This window comes from Orbicella faveolata, unplaced genomic scaffold (assembly GCF_042242905.1).
Source record: "Orbicella faveolata isolate gen_17 unplaced genomic scaffold, um_ofav_v1 contig_4, whole genome shotgun sequence".
In the NCBI taxonomy this organism is placed as follows: Eukaryota; Metazoa; Cnidaria; class Anthozoa; order Scleractinia; family Merulinidae; genus Orbicella; species Orbicella faveolata.
The window spans coordinates 11,455,110-11,475,826 of NW_028301569.1; the positions used below are offsets into that span (position 1 = coordinate 11,455,110).

Sequence of the window (20,717 nt, forward strand, 5' to 3'; positions counted from 1 at the left end):
GTTGGTGAGCGTGCTGCTGCAGGAATGCATGAGTACAAGAAGGTTTTATGACCCATCAACGAACGATGGCCCCCAGATAGCGCGAAGACGTAATCGAGGCACGCAAATCGTGCATGTGAAAATGACGAAACCATGTTAATGAAGGTAAACTTCACTGCTTTCCAGGTTACTCGTTTGGGACAGCCTCGTATTAAAGATAAGCTTATTTCTGGGATTATTGCTGACAAAAAAACAGCAATCTATATATAAGCTACTAGGTATCTGCGTACAGTCGTCTCGTGTTCCTAAATAAGAGACGTCTGTATGCCCGGGTCTGTATGCGGGTGACTAAACTGGAAATCACATAATTTGCACATAAAGAAGCCCCGAGTTACCCTGCGAGAGAGATTCCCTTCTCGTCTCTAAGCGAGCAGAAAGAGAAAGGAATGTGTCTTGAAGGGTAGCCCCGAGCCAATCTTTCACGGAAATCCCTTTAGCCTGTAAATGTTAAGTTAGAGTGGAAGGGGCGCATGGGAACCTCGGTCAAATTTTATTTGTTTAAACACCCCATTCCCAGGAATTTGCAGATGGCTAACTGCTCATTAAATGCTCCATATGTTAGCATATGTCCACTAAAATGGTCAAAGGCAGTTAATTGCTGTCAATTCTCCCCGCATATGATTGGCCTGCCATTCTCGTCCTCCTCTGGCTTGACCCCATTAATGGGTGCATATTTGTCCACAAAATTGAAATTAAGACAACAAAATTGATGCCATTGCTCACTTTATTCTAACATAACTTGAAGAAAAAAAAACAAAAAACAAAAACGCAATAATATGTAGCAACATAATGATTTTATTTTGACAGAGCTCGTTTACATTCAACTGCTCAGAAAAAATGACCAAATATCTGTATAAATCAGCTGTGTTTTAGAAGTGCTGTGACTTATTTAATATTATTGCTAAATAATCATGCAAAATGAAACCAAATTTGCAGTCTGTCAGCGAATTGAGTTAACAGATGATTGGTCATCTTTCCCATTGAATCAGGTTCACACACTATAGTAAATTTGGACAAGTAGACTATTTTTATTCGCACAGATTATACAGATCATAACAGAGAGATGTCTCTAGCAACGATGATCCAATGATGTATTGCCAATTAAGAAAACAATAGATTTAATACATACAACCACTATTTTGATTCACTATTTGTTCAAGGCTAAGTAAACAAAGTATGGTTATTCAACATCACATTAATTCTTTTTTTTTCTTATTTCACAGGAGAAGCAGAAACTGGCCATGCTGTGTTTTTATAGCTTGATACAAACACTCAATTGAGTTTGAAAAAACTTATCTGAAAGGACAACCCCAAAACCATTAAACCCAACTGAACCTGATTGAACCTCTGACCCAGTCCCTGTCCTCCAAATCCAAACCTCTGTCCAGATTCAAGCCCCTTTCCCCCAACGTAACTCCAAACCTGCCAACAAAATCCAAACCCCTATCCCCCAACTCCAAACCCTTGTTCCCCAAATCCAAGCCTCCATCTCCCTAATCCAAACCCCTGTTCCCCAAAGCCCTGTTTCCCAAATCCAAGCCCCTGTCTCCCAACTCCAAACACTTGCCCCCTCAGGCCTAAATGATAAGTTTTTCAAACTTAATCTTGCGTTTGTGTCCAGCAATTTAAACATGAACATGTACACACAAATTCTAGTGCTATACATACATTCTGATTGTTATATTTTAGTTTACATCATTTCAAATTCTAAAAATACAAAATACAACTCATAAAAAAATTACTGACTTTTGATGTTATTCTACTTGGATTAAAAAAATCATCATTTTTGATTTGATTTACATGGATCTTAAGGTTTGTAGGTTTCTTCAGTTCCTTTAATCTGAACTCAGGAACACCAGGAAGTCCCCATATATTTAATAAATTATTATAGTGGTTACTATAATCATTTGTAGTTAGTCTGTTAAGTTACTGATTAGGGTTATGTGTCAAGATTAGTTCAGCTTAATAAGTAAATGAAGGAGAACTCATAATGTCCCAAGTTCAGAATTTTCAATTATTAATTGTAGTTTGATATTCTTGAGAGTTGGAACTACATCAGTTCACTATATGTATTTTGAAAATAACTATGTAATAATGATCATAGCTCAATTAAAATTTGGAATTGAAGTCTAAAAACTCTCGGGCTCAGGCAGAAATCAAACTCAACTTCAATCTGTTTCAGTCTTGCCCAGATTTGGCTTATAAGCTCATCTGTGTCGTGTTCTTTTTTCAGTAGGGCAATCTAATCACCTAGATACTCAGGTATAATATTAAATGAGTTTTCTAAATAAGAGCATCATTTAAGCAATCATAATTTTAAGAAACGCCTGTTGAAAAGCTATTATTTGTAAACAATAGCTTCAAAGACTATTTCTCAAAATTAGTAGCTTTCAGTACAAGCTATTTCAATTTTAAATAATAGCTTTCAAACTATTATTTAAATTAAAAAATAAGCTTTCACATTGTCTTTAAAATCAAACTATTTTTTGTAAATAATAGTATTGAAACTATCATTTCCAATTATTTAGCTTTGATTTCTTGGCATTAGGATATTATTTAGAAGTTTCATTTGATGTTATGACCTGAGACTGTTTGTGATTTGATAGTTTTACTGAAAAAAATAACAAGACACTAGAACTTGCAGCCAAACCTAGACAACACCTGTACAGACTTAACAGACCTTGATTTCCACTGGAACCTTAGAATGAATAAATAGACCTATCAGTAGATCTGAAACAAAATCTCAAAATATTCATCTTGTCCACCTCAACTCCCTTCAAATTAAATTGAACAGTATTTGTTACCATCAACAATGTCCACGACTTATATCCAATACAATAATTTTAAAGCAGTTCCCTGGAAGTTTTGTATTGTCTCCTTTTCCACAGGCCTGTATGTTCCATTCAAGACAGCTCAGTAACTTGATCATCATACCAGATCAAGCCAGTAATGTGCCCCTTGACTGTTTGCCATTATCTGTGGTCACGTCTGGGGAAAAAACATGATGAAAGAAATCTGGTTAATTAATTTGCCTAGAAAACTTGCAAGTTCTATGATCTCATCATCACTGTTAACAAACTGGCTGACATTATTTTTGTTCTCATTGCTAGTGTATCAGTGTCTTGTCGTCAGCTAATGCATTAGCAGTGTGTGCCAGATGACATGTTAGCCAAAGTTAATTGAGCAATGCCTCAATGGGATCAGATTGGTTTCTTTACCACAAGTCTAAGTAATACCTTTATATCCGATCTGAGGTGAGTGCATTTGGAATAGATAGCTCCTTCCCTTTTCTCAGTAATGGTTAATTCAAGAAACCTGCACTGCACAGATACAAGGCAACATTGAGATGGCAGTGGGCTGTTTTGGCAGTTGAAAATAAATGTTGCAAGTCCTATAAGCTGCCTTAACTTAAGTAACGTATGTGATAACATGACTAAAAGAGTTCACGAGATCAATTTTGCACTTTGGGGCAGAAATAGTGTTATTGAATTTGTTGTTTCAGGAAATATTTCATAGTCTTCCACTGTAGGTTTAACCCCCGCCTGTCTGGAAATTCTAATTTTGCTTCATTGTTACTATTTTTTCTTACTTTGGGTTTTGAAACCCCACCCTCCAACCATCTCCAATTACCTTCTTTGAGGTGGGTACAAAAATTCCCTGGAACTACACAATGCAAGGTGCTCATCAAGAATCTCAATTATGAAATGGTTCGAGCATGACACAACATTTTTGTACCTTCATTGAACAATAGCCTGCTCGAGTTTATTGCTTTCATATCACTTTCAGGTTGATCTGACTGGTCTGTTGTGGTTAATCATCTCTTGTGAAGATGGCAATAGAAGAAAACACCATCAGCTTGATGACAGGCTTGATGAAAGCTTGCAATGTTATCCACTGATGCAACTTGTCAACTGTGGATGGGGTAAAAAAAAAAGGTGCTAAAAATTAATGTCTGGAAAGCAATGTCGTTTTTTGTAATCAGAAATTTGTTACAGATTTCTAAGTCCAGAAATGAATAAATTTGCAAACAGTGTATGATATATCTATATAAATGAAAAATGGATGTAGATTATTATTTTAAGTTTCAGCTAATTGTTACAGAGCTAATTGTTGGGACCATGTCAATTAATTGATGTTTTGGTTTTCATTTTAATAACAAGGGCTGAGCTCCAAAAGGAAGGAGACTAGGCAATCCAATTCACATTTTCTACATTTAAACTGCATCATGTACAGAACAGTACCTTGTTGACTGTCATAACCATGATTTTGTCCATCTTGAGTGCTCTGCATGGGATTTAGAATCCAGCCAATAAAGTTGTTGATCTGACTCAAAGCTGCTTGTTCAATGGGTGACATGACTCACAACTCAGTTAAGCCTTCAGCCTGCTTGTCCAACATGATTGATCAGCTCAATAACTGTGGTGTAGATTCCTTGTCTTTTCTCTGGTTGCCTGTCCGATGTGACTGACCGCACAGTGTTTACTGTATTCTTTTTGGATCATGTTTACTGTAGGTAGTGTTAGTCAACACTACCGATTGATATATCGACCAACAGTCTGTTGATAGCTGATCCAAGTATTGAACGAGTGTTGAGCAATACACAGCCAATATATCGGCTGACAGTTGGTTGAGTGTCAGTTGAGTATCGGTCGAGTGTTGGTTGGGCATCAGTCGAGTATCGGTCAAGTAATGGCTCACTTATTGACCAAATACTCAACCAATACTTGACAAACATTTGACCAATACTTGACTGACATTCGACTGATACTTGACGGATACTCAAGCAACACTCAACCAACTGTTGGTCGATATATTGGTTCATAGTGTCAGTCAATACCACCTACAGTAAACATGATCCTTCTTTTCTATACCATGCTGTAGAAAATACAGCCAAACACGATACAGGAAAGTCCAGCCATTGTATATTCAATGGTATTACACCCAACCTTCCCCTTGTGCGCTGCGCATATGTCATATTGATTGTTTTGGCCTCTGTATTTTCTAGGGCATGGTATAAAATAGTTGTGCAAGGTTTTGAGTGGTAGACCATGGAATATCCCACTTATTGTCACTTGTGTTTTCTTGGTGTACACACTTGTCTAAAGGCTTATGTGTATTCCAAGAAAAAACGGGTGACTCGCGTGATATTCCATGGTATACAACTCAAAAGTGTTAGTACTCATACTACCAGCTGATGTTTCTGCTACACAGAGGCACTGAGAGACTAGAACATGCAAACTTTCTAGAACATGTAGTAGTTTACTTTTTGATGACATGTGATGCAAATATTAAATAACTTTCTCATGCAAAATGCTGATTGGTCATGGCCTTCACAGAGTCTCACAAAAGCCTGAATTTTACATGCCTTGTTCCTGTTTGTTAAAAAGAATTAGGGTTAGGTCCCCTTTATGTTTTCCCGTTGTCCCAAATGGTTTTTTAACTTAAGTCTTCCAGTTTCTCAAGGGAAAGAAAACAATCCTACCAAGCACTCACACTTAGGTCATTGGTTTCAATCCTATCAAAGTCAGAATTTTAAAGACGTGACCTCCTTTCCACTAGGAAGTTATAAATAAATAATTTAATTACGTAAGGTGCAAATACTTACACTTTTCTGAAATATCTTGAGATGTTCCAAAGCAGATAGTTGCCAGTGTCAGTGGGGATACTCAGAAATGGCAGACGGTGATGTACATGTACTTCCTTGTTGTGCTCCTTATTGCATCCATCACTGGTGTCACAGGTAGACATTTAAGTAAGGCAGTGCTTGTAAAAGTTCTCCCTGTAGGTATCATCTACATGGTGCTTCCTTATAGGTACATCTTGGATTTGCAGGTTAATTGCAGATGTTGACTGTTCTTCAATTGCATCCATTAGCTGACGAAAAGGGATGCACCTTGACCCATAGCAAATCCATGTTCATCTGAATGTAAAACCTAAGAGGTCTGCATTTTGAGTAGGTTTTAACTGCTGGACAGATTCAACTAGGCCATATTCATGTGCACTAAAGGCATCTGTGGTTGATTGTCGATCTATGCTTTTGATTGACATCTCGATCGATACTCGATCAACATCCCAATTGGTACTCGGTCAACACTCTATCAACTGACTCATATCAATCAATTGAAAGTTAGTCGACTCTCGACTGACTGTTGACAGAGATGTCGATGTTGTGTCAATCGAGTGTCAACCGAGGGTCGATCGAGGGTATCAATTGAGGATATCAATCGAGGATATCAATCAACACTCCAAGGTGGATGCCTTTAGTGCACATGATCTGCTCCTTCTGGCTTCTGTACGACAGCTTGGTTAAGGTTGTTTAATATCCTGTCACATTGGTCCAGTGGTTAGGATGGTTTGAGCTTCGAAGTCTGTGATTTGTACCAGCATTGCTCGCAGAGGTCTGCTAGCTGAAGTCTGCACAGCTCTCCAACTGTTCTCAAGTGTCATTCAAGGTTAATGTGAGCTACCTGTAAATACTATAAAACACTCAAATGATAATGTAAATGTGTGTAATTAATTGAAATTGGTGTGTTATTTTACTTTCTTAACAGTCAATCATGTTTGTATTTTCTGTACACTGTTGGGTTTTTTTCTGTGTTATTTTTCCTCCATACCAGACAATTAACTGATCACAATTGCATCATTTTTATACTGGTAAAAAATGGGTGACTGCATTAATTTTGACTCCCACAACAGACAATGCACTTAGCCTACTTGCATTATTTTTAAAAGGGTGTATAATTTTCCCTTCTCAGCAGGCAATTAACCCTTTTTTGAATTTTTTTAACTACTAGGTTGATAAGATGCCCTCTGTTTTGTTGTACTACACCTGTTTGGTCACAATGGATCTTTCCTGTGATGCTGATCAAAGTACAAGCAAGGCTTGTGGAGGTACACTGTAGTCTTCATGGCTGATTAACTATTGTAGTAAACTGTTCAAGGTTAGTGTTTGAAATACCTCTGATTATCAAATCCCTCATAATACAATCTTTCTATCAATTGACTCACAGTGCATAGGGTTATGCACTACTGAAAAACATTTTTTGATCCTCCATAGACATTTGATTTATGTTTCAATCATAATACTCTACTGAAAAGTTAAGTTGTTTTTTTCCTGTTTTCAGAGACAATTGAACCACATCAGCCCGATTTATGCACTGCTGAAAAATGGTATGACTTTACTTGAATTCTAAACAGACAGTTGACTTATCATGCTAATTCTGCTCACCTAAATTCCTATCACTATTGATAATTTACCTTTTCTTTCCCTTTAGATCAGAGGATCTGTTTCTTCATGCCTGGATTTGTCTGACATTAAGTAGGTGCAGGTCTGCAAACTTAAACAAAAATGTTATTGAGTTGTCACAATTTTTTTTTCTTATGACTTACCATGTCTGAAGAAGGAAATATGGTGTTTTTATACCTCTTGTCCTCTCTCTGTCTCTTCATATATTAGCTTTAATGACATCATGCTGGTGACCATGTCTACCTACAACATCTCTGTTAAAAGTTTCAGTTAGTACCTGTATAATTGTTTCAGATTTTAGCGTATACATGGCAAAAAGTTATGATAATGCTCCCGAAAATGAGCTAGTCCCCGAAAATGGACCAGTCTGCTAAAAATATATTATATCTTGACGTTGTCTGTTATTGGCCAAATTAATTTTTTGTTATAGCACTGAATAAGCAAAAGTAGCTATCAAAAATAGACCTTGTTGAGTTGAAAATCCTGAAACAAAAATTGTTAGCAAACAGCACTCATGTGTGAACATTAAGTTATGATAATATTGTTACGATAGTGCTCCCGAAAATGAGCTAGTCCCCGAAAATGGACCGGTCTGCTAAAAATATATTATATGTTGATGCTGTCTGTTTTTCGGCCAAATTAATTTTTTGTTGTAGCACTGAATGCACAAAAGTAACTATCAAAAATAGACCTTGTTGAGTTAAAGATCCTGAAATAAAAATTGTTAGCAAACAGCACGATGTGTGAACATTAGGTTATGATAATGTTATGTTATTGCTCCCGAAAATGAGCTAGTCCCCGAAAATGGACCGGTCTGCTAAAAATATATTATATTTTGACGTTGTCTTTTTTGGCCAAATTTTTTTTTGTTATAGCACTGGACAAGCAAAAGTAGCTATCAAAAATAGACCTTGTTGAGTTAAAGATCCTGAAATAAACATTGTCAGCAAACAGCACGATGTGTGAACATTAAGTTATGATAATGTTAAGTTATTGCTCCCGAAAATGAGCTAGTCCCCCAAAATGGACCAGTCTGCTAAAAATATATTATATTTTGACGTTGTCTTTTTTGGCCAAATTAATTCTTTGTTGTAGCACTGAACACACAAAAGTAACCATCAAAAATAGACCTTGTTGAGTTGAAGATCCTGAAATAAAAATTGTTAGCAAACAGCACTATGTGTTAGCATTAAAGAAAATGACACAGACAACAAGTTTTTTGGGTTTTATTGTTACCAGTTATGGCATTCTTGTTACATCATTATTATTCTTCAGGACATTCATTTCAAAAACTTGCACACATTTTGAACAACACTGCCTGAAATTTTCCAGTTTTAAATAGCGCAAAGTGCTTTTGAATGTTTGCATTGACTGTTTAGTACGCCCCCGAAAATGGGCTTGGTCAAATTACAGAAAAAATAATAAACTTATTAAATATTTCTCGTCTAAAAGTAATTGACAGAAACACATGGTAATTTAAAGTTGAAGCTAAATTTAAAGAAAATGACAGAGACACAAGCTTTTTTGTTTTATTGTAAGTAAGTATCCATTACATCATTTCTACATTAATCCACAGGACCTAAGTAAGTATCAAGGAGGGGGCGCATTCCTATTTGAAAAATTTAGCATCCATAGAAACCTCAAGTGTTCCTGTGCCAGTTGGCACTGCAATTGGAACACTCAGGGTGTCCCAGATGATACATGAGCATATTAAGTGGCCTGCTAACGATTCATAGTCGCAACCAAGCCTTTGTGCACCAAATTTGAGCCAATTATTGTGTTCTAAGCCAAAAGCCGAATGAATAGCCGAACTTAACGCCGAACTGAGCCGAACCGAAAGCTAAAAATAGAGATATGTTGTTCAACACTTCAATACACCACTCATTCCATTCTCAGCCATATATCCCAAACACTGTTAATATAGTCTGTATGGTGATTTGGTAAAAATAGTTCAAATGATATTTTGGCCAAAGCTAAGATTGAAAACAAATGGTGTATTCCAGTGTAATACAACATACTGTGCTAACTAGGTTCCACATACCTCATGCCATGGTGTAGCCTGTTTCCTTTCTTCTGTGGGTCAATGGCTTGTACACACTGGAACTCCTCTCCAAACTTGTCACAATGTAGATTTTATATTATCAAAAATTTGGTGACAGCTGACCAACTGTCATGACAGACAATTGGCTTATAATAAGAGTTTGAAATGAAAACAAACATGTGGGCCAGCGTTGACACTGAGAGCTTACAAAACACTCTGAAAAAATTAAGGACTTTCTGAAAATTTAGCTGACAGATGAAACACTGCTGTGGCAAGACAATATTGACTTAAAACATAAAATGCAAACACAGATAATGGCCCAAAATTTTAACTGGCAACCATCAAACTGCCAAACTATGACATCAGACAATTGGCCTAAGTGGTTTTGTGAACGATCCTAGCAAAAAGGTGTATGTATAGTCCCCTCTAACAGCTGAAAGACTTAAATTCTCCAGTATTACCTACATTTATTAAGTAAATGTCTGGTTGAACCTTCAGTGCCAAAATGGTTTGAAGAAATGATTTTGGTCTAAATAGTTTCACTCAATCACAGAGCTTAGACTCACTGCCATTGAGGGAAACTTGTGCATATCAATTAGTTTCTTTGTATTGCGCAACTAAGCAGGGAGATGCAGCAAAGCCAAATTAAAGCAAGAGTTATGCCAAAGTAGAGCCGAAATTGTGCCGAAATAGAGCTGAAGTACATGTAGTGTCAAAGTAGAGCAGATGTAGTGTTGAAGTAGAGTCGAAGTTCAGCCGAAGTTCTGTGAAGCAAGGCCAAAACTTGTCCGAAAAGCCTGAAAAGAAACCCAATGAAAAAAGCTAAAGGGAGGAGCCATCCCAAACCTGGGTCCCAACTAACTAATCTGACTACATTAACTACATTTAATTAAGCCGAATCAGAAGTACACTGACTTCTGGCCGAAATTTGATTTAAGGTTCAACCAGAGCTCTATGTAACCCTCCCCACCCAACCCACAAGAAATTTCACTGACCAACATCCTCCATCAGATTCTTACTGACTTGTTTCCACTCTTCTCGTCTGAGTAAATCATTCTTTTCCTGGAATTCGCCAAGTAATCAATTACATCAGTGGTCGGAGTCAAATCTTGCATTTAGTGGATGGAGCTAATATCTTGTATAGCTGAAGCTGACTATAAAACCAAACTTGTCTGCTTGCCCATCAGGAACTAAGGAAAAAAACTAAAATGGATTGGAACATGAAGGACCACTTCAGGTGGAATGTAAAACATAAAAGGTTTTTTCATTAATTTGATTGACTGAAACACAGAGCTAGAGTTATGACACCAAATTCTTTTGACATTATGGTCTTGAATTCTGATAATGGAATCTATGATAATTAAAAACTTTAATAAGAAATACAGGCTGATGTTCCACTCCACTTTTCCTAGTTTTAAACTACTTCATAGATAAGTACCTTGCTGAGTGTAATTTACCTGACTTGTCCAACACTGGTTTAGAATTCAGCGAGGTCTGCTTGTCCAATGTGTGGCATGACTCACTTTTCACGACATGGTTCTGGAAACCTTAAGGCCTCTTGTCCAACATGACTGATCATGTCAGTAACTGTGGTTTCGAAACTGTCTTTTCCTTGGTTGGACAAGGATTGTATTCTTTTTTGTGGTACCTGCTGACATTTCTGGTACACTAAAGGACTAGAACAAACTTTCTAGAAGATGCATAACGTTAATTTTGATCAGAAAGATGCAAATTAATCATACTGATCTTCCCTGCAGATTGCAGGTAATTGCTAAGGTAATGGGTTTGAATTCCACTGAAACTTGAGTTCACATATCTGAAATGACTTCAGTTTCAAATACTTCTCATAAATGTGTTGATTCCCTCTTGGTGAAAGAAATTTCTTTTTGAATTAAGATATTCAAATTTCTTAAAACAAATTACATTGTTGAGAGTTCTTGAGTAGTCAAAGGTCAATGGTTTGAATCCCACAGGAGCCTGAACTTTACAGGCCCCCTTCCTGCTTAGAGAAATATTCCATCACTCTCTATACTTTCATAAACCATTTTTTATGCTTTACATGGTTTCCAGAGTGTTTTATTCACTGACGTTTTTCCCAATACTTACCATTTAGTGAATATCTTGCTTCACTTCACAAGGTCTTCTCAATAATAACTTAATTCACCTCCTGGTTTCACAAGATGTTTGCATATTAATTTTTTAAAACCAAATTGTCCAATTTTTCAGAAGAAAAGAATTAAGGCTTTGAATTCCTGAGGACTCTGAAAACCTTCATGGGTTTGAATCCCATTCAATCCTCTTGTTTCTAGTTAACTTCAGCCTCTCAATGGTAAAGAAATAATTGAAACCTTAATGTATACATGGAAAGATCTTGACAACCCTTACAAGGTTATTACAAAGGTCATGTGTTTGAATCACACTGAAGCCTAGTCTTTTTCTCAATTTTTGCTTATCAGTGAAAACACTAACCTTTTCTTGATTCAGGTAGTCTTGTTTCATTTGATGTAGAAGTATTTCCTTTCTAATTCAATTCAGTTTCCAGCCTCCCTAAGTGACTGAAGCTCATTATCCCAGGTTTGCATCCCATTGAAGTTTGAATTATACAGCCACCTTCCTTTTTAATTGCTTTATAAATTGCAAATGCATGAAAATCAAACTTTCCACTTAATCCATTGCTCAACAGAATTTCACCTGAAAATGAGATTGATGAGTCAGGGATTTGGAACACACTAGTAAGCTGCAAGGAAGAGGAAGCTGCAAGTTGAGTATAAAGCAGAGAGTCACGGAGGAAATGAGTCAGAGGAACAGGTCTCAACAAGTCTACTACAGCATGGTAACTAGAGGCAATTCTTGCAACTCCAGTTTTATGCAGCATCATGATGCAAAGCATCAGCACATCTGTAAATTGATAAAACCCAAGTGTTTTGTTTGGTCACCCACTTTCCTCTTTGCTTCGACACGCTGACACAGCTCCATTGCCACATTGCAGTTCTGGCTCCTCTTCAATGTGAGCAAATGTCCAGTCCAGTTCCATCTTCCCCTTTGACCTCATGACTGATCTTTTCATGCCTGTTATTTAAGATATGGTACTCCTTCTAACAAGTTTTGGCCACCATACTCTTAGGATCTTTGTCAGGCACGTCAAATGGAATCTATCCAGCCTCTTCTCTTTCCTTATTGTTATTTTCCAGTCTTCACATCCGTACAAAAGTACTGGCTACACAGTTTAATTCTCCTGTTCCAACCAATACTCTGTGTTTTCCAGATGTGAGTCAGGTTGAAAAAAAAAATGTGCCTTGTTTAGATGTTTCTTGATCTCATCCATGCCTCCGCCATCCTTGGTCACAGTCGCACCTAGTTACACAAACTCTTTCATGTCTTCCACTTTCCTCATTTTCAATCTTCTGCCTTCTCTCTGTTCATTCACTCTCATCACTTTCCAGTTTCCACCATTCAGCTTCAGTCCCACTCTTCCTGCATATTCTACCAGCCAGTCTTGCTCTGTACTTTAATGAAGCAAAGACTATACTGTCAGAAAAATCAAGATCTTTAAGAGTTGTTTTGAGTCATTTCTTTGGGCTTCGGTTGTTCTTGAAATCATGTAGTCAACCTCAAGCAACAACAGGGACCCTGACATGAATGCAACCTTTTCAAACACCAGTGGTGATCTTGAGCCATCTTGTCTGTTCTCCTTCAACAAGTACTGTGCACTCTAAGTCATTGTGCCTGATCTTTACCATTCTTATAAAAGATGCCACTGGCGTTCATGATTCTCCATGGCCCTTGGCAGTGCATTGACAAAATTCATTGACCTGCTCCATGATTTTGTGGAGGATAAATGTTTGTTTGACTGTGCTTTCAAAAACCAGTTCGTTTCTTTTCAAGGGCACTATCTTCTCAGTGTTGGATCCTCTTAATGACTACCACCGTTACTTTCCTATCTGCAGTTAGCTGCATTACACCTGCCAGTTTTTACACTCCTTCAGATCTTTTTGAAGTGGCTTCAGTATCCATCCTTTCTTCCATTTGTCTGGTACCTGCTCATGTCATATCTTGTTAAATAATCTTGTCAGTTCTTTTACTACCACACTGCTATCTGTTTTCTACAACCCAGTTGTGATCTCATCAATTTCTCGTCATCTAATCCTCTGTCCCATGGGAGAATAGGGCATCCATTATTGTCTTCCATTTATGTGGGTCTTGTGCCAACCTTTTGGCCTTTCACTTACAGCTCCCAACTCATCATGAGGTGCCCATCAATTTCTGGGTGCCTTTCCACTATTTTTCTTCAGCACTGGCCTCACCTCTGCTTCTCTTAAATGGGTCGCGCTCATCTTGCCAATTTTATCTGTCTCCACATTGTGCTCTTCAATTGGGTCGTCACACCCTCTGTAACAAATACCTCCACATTGTTGATTCAGCCCTATTAGAGTCAGGCATCTTTTTGTTTACTTACCCCACCATTCTCCTTTTTGATTACTGCAACTTGTCATTTCTTCTTCTCTGAGATTTTCCTCACTGCCTTGCACTATTCTCCAGAACTCCCTTCCAAGCTGTTGTTTCTGCTTAACTCCCTGGCTGTTCTCGCAATCAAGACTCTCTTGTCCTCTCTTGCTCTGCTCACAAACTCTTCCTCATGTATAGTTTGCTACACTCTGAAGATCATGCCATCTTGTTTCGCTAGACTAATGGTGTCCTTCGTTCGTACAAAGCTGACCTAAACATCGCTTATGACTTGATCTTGCTTTGACTACCATGAACTGGATTGAAGGCTGCTGACTGTTAAGATCTTGTAAAGGCTTTCATCACTGCATTCATGGAAATCTAGTTGGAATATAATTTGGCTTGACCAATCATTTCTTCCTTCAACACAACATGAAACAACAAGTACATGAAAAAAACATGCCTCAGAATGGAGAGATCAGACCCGTCGTAATTGCTCTTTCAGTCTACCATTTTGTTGACAGAGTTGATTACCATCTCTAAGAGATTGAGCAAAAGTCCACTAGGGCACACTAGTGTAATTGAAGTAGGTTGTACTGAAGCCTCAGTCAATCTTGAGTTTTGATGTACACAACGTTGACCAGTTACACCTTGCAATATTGAATGAAAAACCTTGCCGCCTGTGATTCTGGTCATTGCAGCCTCACCAAGGCATCCTGTTTAGCTGTTTTCAAGTTATAACAAACTGTTGTAGATCTCCAAATAGTTAAGGACATGCTCAACCATACAGTGCATTGAGGACAATTACTCACTTTTCTAAACAGGGCTATTTCACTCGGTATCTCCAGACTAATGTTTAGAATCACTTTTTAAGGTCAAAGTCACAAGCAGTTGGGGTTGGGGATGTAAGCTTGGACTTCTGGAGAAGATTTCAGAAAGATGTTAACCAAAACCAAACCAACCACAAAGAATGAGTAATAACACACAAAATTCCACAAACAACTCAGCCCACATGCACAGCAATGCAGCTAATGTTTTCTTTTGAAAAGGTCACTCCATTTACAAATAATTTTTGTGGTGATGCAAAGTTTAATGCAGACACTCCTAGCCTTCCTGTGGAATTTTACACAGAAACATACAAGAAAAAAAGGAGAAGTTTTGGCAAGCAAAATTCAAGCAAGATGTGTTCCAGACACCAATACACTTGAAGTTCTCTTAATACTTCTTAGCAATGACACCGCCGAATATGGCTGTCTGATTGGTAAGTAATCACTCCTGTTTTTTTATAAGATGGTTATTTGTCATGGTGGTGAAACGGGGGTACTGAAGCATAATCCTTTGTCTTGTGAGGTAGTAACATGGGATGCTACAACTGCTAACTGTTGGTAATCATCAGGAGATGCATGACGTTCAGCTTTGATCCTAAACTTTCTGGCTACTTTCTTCAATAGTCCATAAATGTACTGGTCTTCTATTACCCTGGTGCAGATGTTTTAGACATTTTGATTCCATCATCTTTGTTAGTGCTTTTAGAGTGAAGTCTTATGACTCTGCAGGTGTACCAGTGAAAGCCTAAATCAGTAAACTTCAGTTGTTCCAAAGCAAAATGGGGCCAGTCTCATGGGGATAATCAGAAATGGCAGAGCTTCCTGGACTTGCATAAGATGTAAATCCTTGCCAAGATGCTTCATTCTTTCCTGCATAACTCTTCCTTACGTATACTTTGCTGCACTCCCAAGGATTCCTGCCAATGATGCCATCTTGTTGCTCTAGATTGCTGGTGTTCTTCGTTCACACAGATGTATGTGACCTAAACATCACTTATGACTTGATCATGGCTGAGTTGCAGTGGGTTGAAGGCTTCTGACTGTTAAGATGCTCTAAAGGCTTTCATCACTGCATTCATGGAAATCTAGTTGGAATATAATTTTGGCTGGACCAATGATTTGTTCTTTCAACACAACATGAAATGACAAGTCCACAAAAAACAAATGCTCGGTATGGGGAGGTCAGACCCGTCGTCATCGCTCTTTCGTTGTCCATATACCCTCCCGAAGGAGTTGACTCGAGCTATACCCTTTACCCCGAAGGGTAAAGTTGGACTCACACTGCTGCAGGGTTTTTAAAATGTGAGCCAGAGCATTCGTCATAACTCACCCCTGACACCAGCGCCCTCCGAAGAGGTAGGCTTCCCCTCGCAGGAACCTCCAACCACATCAAGGACATAGGTCTCCAGTGAACAAATCATTTCATCAATTGTAGTTAAAAAGAACAAAGATCACACAAAGTGGAACCATGCACCTTCCTACAGATTTTCCCAAGCTTGCTTTTGTCCCATAAGTGTCCTTGGTGTCATTTTTCTCTGGGAGGAGGTGAGGTGATGCGTGTAATCGCTTGATGCTGAACTTTGATTTGAAACTTTTGTTTTCCAGCATCTATGTGTTAAATCTTGCGTTGCTCTTTTATTTTTTTGGGTGTCTGTGCAACTTCCGCTTCTTTTTCCTTATTAGGACATAGTTTTCACCTCGTCCAATTACGTGCAGTATATTCTCCGCTGTGATCTTCGCAGGTCTTTAGTGGACATTTTTTCCCACCAGTGGATAACCAGGGTGCCACAAAGATGTTTAGAGTTTGTTTTTTGAAATAACTGTGAGTTGCATGTGTCCACATTCATTTACAGAAGTGCTGTGCTTAAAGATTTGCAGTTTGGTCTACCATTTTCTTGACAGAGATGATTGCCGTCTCTAAGAGAATGAGAAAAAGTCCACTGGTGTACACTAGTGTAATTGAAGAAGGTTGTACTGAAGCCTCAGTTAATCTTGAGTTTTGATGAACACAATGTTAACCAGTTACACCTTGTAATATTGAATGACGAATCTCGCCACCTGTGATTCTGGTCATTACAGCCTCACCAAGGCATCCTGTTTACCTGCTTTAAAATTATAACAAACTGTTGTAGATCTCCAAACACATTCAGGACATGTTCCCCCATACACTGTATTGAGGACCATTACTTATTTTTCTAGCCAGGGCTATTTCACTTGGTATCTCCAGACTAATGTTTAGAATCACTTTTTGAGGTCAAAGTCACAAGCAGTTAGGGTTGGGGATGTAAGCTTGGACTTCTGGAGAAGATTTCAGAAAGATGTCAACAAGAACCAAGCCAACCACAAAGAATGAGTGATACCACACAAAGTTTCACAAAGAACTTAGCCCACATGCACAGCAATGCAGGTAATGTTTTCTTTCGAAAAGGTCACTCCTTTTACCAATAGTTTTTGTGGTGATGTTAAGTTTAACACAGACACTACTTGCCTTCCTGTACAATTTTACGCAGAAACATACCAGACAAAAAGGAGAAGTTTTGGCAAGCATAATTCAAGCTGGATGTGTTTCAGACACCAATAGACTTGAAGTTCTCTTAATACTTCTTAGCAACGACACCGCCGAATATGGCTGTCTGATTGGTAAGTAATCACTCCTGTTTTTTCATAAGATGGTTATTTGTCACGGTGTTCAAACGGGATACTGAAGCATAATCCTTTGTCTTGTGAGGTAGTAACATGGGATGCTACAACTGCTAACTGTTGGTAATCATCAGGAGATGCATGACAATCAGCTTTGATCATAAATTTTCTGCCTACTTTCTTCAATACTACCATGAATGCACTGGTCTTGTATTACCCTGGTGCAGATGTTTTAGACATTTTGATTCCAGCATCTTTGTTGGTGCTTTTAGAGTGAAGTCTTATGACTCTGCGGGTGTACCAGTGAAAGCCTAAATCAGTAAACTTGAGTTGTTCCAAAGCAAAATGTGGCCAGTCTCATGGGGATAATCAGAAATGGCAGAGCTTCCTGGTATTGCATAATATGTAAATCTTTGCCAAGCTACTTCATTCTTTCTTGCATAACTCTTCCTTATGTTCACTTTGCTGCACTCCCAAGGATTCCTGCCAATGATGCCATCTTGTTGGGCTAGATTGTTGGTGTTCTTCATTTGCACAGATGTATGTGACCTAAACATCACTTATGACTTGATCATGGCTGGGTTGCAGTAGGTTGAAGGCTTCTGACTGCTAAGATGTTGTAGAGGCTTTCATCACCACATTCATGGAAATCTAGTTGGGATGTAATTTGGCTGGACCAATGATTTGTTCTTTCAACACAACATGAAATGACAAGTCCACGAAAAACAAATGCTTGGTATGGGGAGGTCAGACCCGTCGTCATCGCTCTTTCGTTGTCCATATACCCTCCCGAAGGAGTTGACTCGAGCTATACCCTTTACCCCGAAGGGTAAAGTTGGACTCACACTGCTGCAGGGTTTTTAAAATGTGAGCCAGAGCATTCGTCATAACTCACCCCTGACACCAGCGCCCTCCGAAGAGGTAGGCTTCCCCTCACAGGAACCCCCAACCACATCAAGGACATAGGTCTCTAGTGAACAAATCATTTCATAACTTTGTAGTTGAGAAGAACAAAGTTCATACAAAGTGGAACCATGCACCCTGCCACAGATTTTCTCGTGCTTGCTTTTGCACCAGTAAGTGTCCTTGGTGTCATTTTTCTCTGGGAGGAGGTGTGGTGATGCATGTAATCGCTTGACGTAAACTTTGATTTGAAACTTTTGTTTTCCAGCATCTATGTGTCAAATCTTGCTTTGCTCTTTTATCTTTTTGGGTGTCTGTGCAACTTCCGCTTCTTTTTCCTTATTAGGACATAGTTTTCACCTGGTCTAATTAGGTGCAGTATATTCTGTGCTGTGATCTTCATAGGTCTTTAGTGGACATTTTTCCCCACCAGTGGATAACCAGGGTGCCACAAAGACCTTTGGAGTTTGTTTTTTGAAATAACTGTGAGTTGCATGCATTCACATTCCTTTACAGAAGCGATGTGCTTAAAGATTTGTAGTTTGAGGTCTACCATTTGGTTGAAAGAGCTGACTGCAGTCTCTAAGAGAATGAGAAAAAGTCCACTGATGTACGCTAGTGTAATTGAAGTAGGTTGTACTGAAGGCTCAGTTAATCTTGAGTTTTGATGAACACAATGTTAACCAGTTACACCTTGTAATATTGAATGACGAATCTCGCCACCTGTGATTCTGGTCATTACAGCCTCACCAAGGCATCCTGTTTAGCTGTTTTAAAATTATAACAAACTGTTGTAGATCTCCAAACACATTCAGGACATGTTCCACCATACACTGCATTGAGGACCATTACTTATTTTTCTAGCCAGGGCTATTTCACTCAGTATCTCCAGACTAATGTATAGAATCACTTTTTAAGGTCAAAGTCACAAGCAGTTAGGGTTGGGGATGTAAGCTTGGACTTCTGGAGAAAATTAAAAAAGATGTCAACCAAAACCAAGCCAACCACAAAGAATGAGTGATACCACACAAAGTTTCACAAAGAACTTAGCCCACATGCACAGCAATGCAGGTAATGTTTTCTTTTGAAAAGGTCACTCCTTTTACCAATAGTTTTTGTGGTGATGTTAAGTTTAACGCAGACACTACTTGCCTTCCTGTGCAATTTTACACAGAAACATACAAGACAAAAAGGAGAAGTTTTGGCAAGCATAATTCAAGCTGGATGTGTTTCAGACACCAATAGACTTGAAGTTCTCTTAATACTTCTTAGCAACGACACCGCCGAATATGGCTGTCTGATCAGTAAGTAATCACTCCTGTTTTTTCATAAGATGGTTATTTGTCATGGTGGTCAAACGGGGGTATTGAAGCATAATCCTTTGTCTTGTGAGGTAGTAACATGGGATGCTACAACTGCTAACTGTTGGTAATCATCAGGAGATGCATGACGTTCAGCTTTGATCCTAAACTTTCTGGCTACTTTCTTCAATAGTCCATGAATGTACTGGTCTTGTATATTACCCTGGTGCACATGTGTTAGACATTTTGATTCCATCATCTTTGTTAGTGCTTTTAGAGTGAAGTCTTATGACTCTGCGGGTGTACCAGTAAAAGCCTAAATCAGTAAACTTGAGTTGTTCCAAAGCAAAATGTGGCCAGTCTCATGGGGATAATCAGAAATGGCAGAGCTTGCTGGACTTGCATAAGATGTAAATCCTTGCTAAGCTGCTTCATTTTTTCCTGTATAACTCTTTCTTATGTTTACTTTGCTGCACTCCCAAGGATTCCTGCCAATGATGCCATCTTGTTGGGCTAGATTGCTGGTGTTCTTCATTTCCACAGATGTATGTGACCTAAACATCACTTATGACTTGATCATAGCTGAGTTGCAGTGGGTTGAAGGCTTCTGACTGCTAAGATGCTGTAGAGGCTTTCATCACTGCATTCATGGAAATCTAGTTGGAATATAATTTGGCTGGACCAATGATTTGTTCTTTCAACACAACATGAAATGACAAGTCCACAAAAAACAAATGCTTGGTATGGGGAGGTCAGACCCGTCGTCATCGCTCTTTCGTTGTCCATATACCCTCCCGAAGGAGTTGACTCGAGCTATACCCTTTACCCCGAAGGGTAAAGTTGGACTCACACTGCTGCAGGGTTTTTAAAATGTGAGCCAGAGCATTCGTCATAATTCACCCCTGACACCAGCGCCCTCCGAAGAGGTAGGCTTCCCCTCGCAGGAACCCCCAACCACATCAAGGACATAGGTCTCTAGTGAACAAATCATTTCATAACTTTGTAGTTGAGAAGAACAAAGTTCATACAAAGCGGAACCATGCACCTTGCCACAGATTTTCCCCTGCTCACTTTTGTACCAGTAAGTGTCCTTGGTGTCATTTTGCTCTGGGAGGAGGTGTGGTGATGCGTGTAATCGCTTGACACTGAACTTTGATTTGAAACTTTTGTTTTCCAGCATCTATGCGTGAAATCTTGCTTTGCTCTTTTATCTTTTTGGGTGTCTGTGCAACTTCCGCTTCTTTTTCCTTATTAGGACATAGTTGTCACCTGGTCTA

At 38.7% G+C, this 20,717-nt stretch overlaps 2 long non-coding RNA genes across 2 annotated transcripts; one reads left to right on the plus strand and one right to left on the minus strand.

The window, feature by feature from the left end:
* Positions 1 to 1,047: 1,047 nt before the first annotated feature.
* Positions 1,048 to 4,420, minus strand: LOC110049739 (uncharacterized). The gene is made up of 3 exons (XR_002296797.2): positions 4,281 to 4,420; positions 3,775 to 3,950; positions 1,048 to 3,027 (listed from the first exon to the last, which is right to left on the minus strand). It is a non-coding gene; the product is annotated as an uncharacterized LOC110049739 (long non-coding RNA).
* A 1,221-nt stretch (positions 4,421 to 5,641) lies between these two features.
* Positions 5,642 to 7,909, plus strand: LOC110049738 (uncharacterized). The gene is made up of 4 exons (XR_016202996.1): positions 5,642 to 5,779; positions 6,834 to 6,930; positions 7,164 to 7,209; positions 7,314 to 7,909. It is a non-coding gene; the product is annotated as an uncharacterized LOC110049738 (long non-coding RNA).
* The last annotated feature ends 12,808 nt before the right edge of the window (positions 7,910 to 20,717 follow it).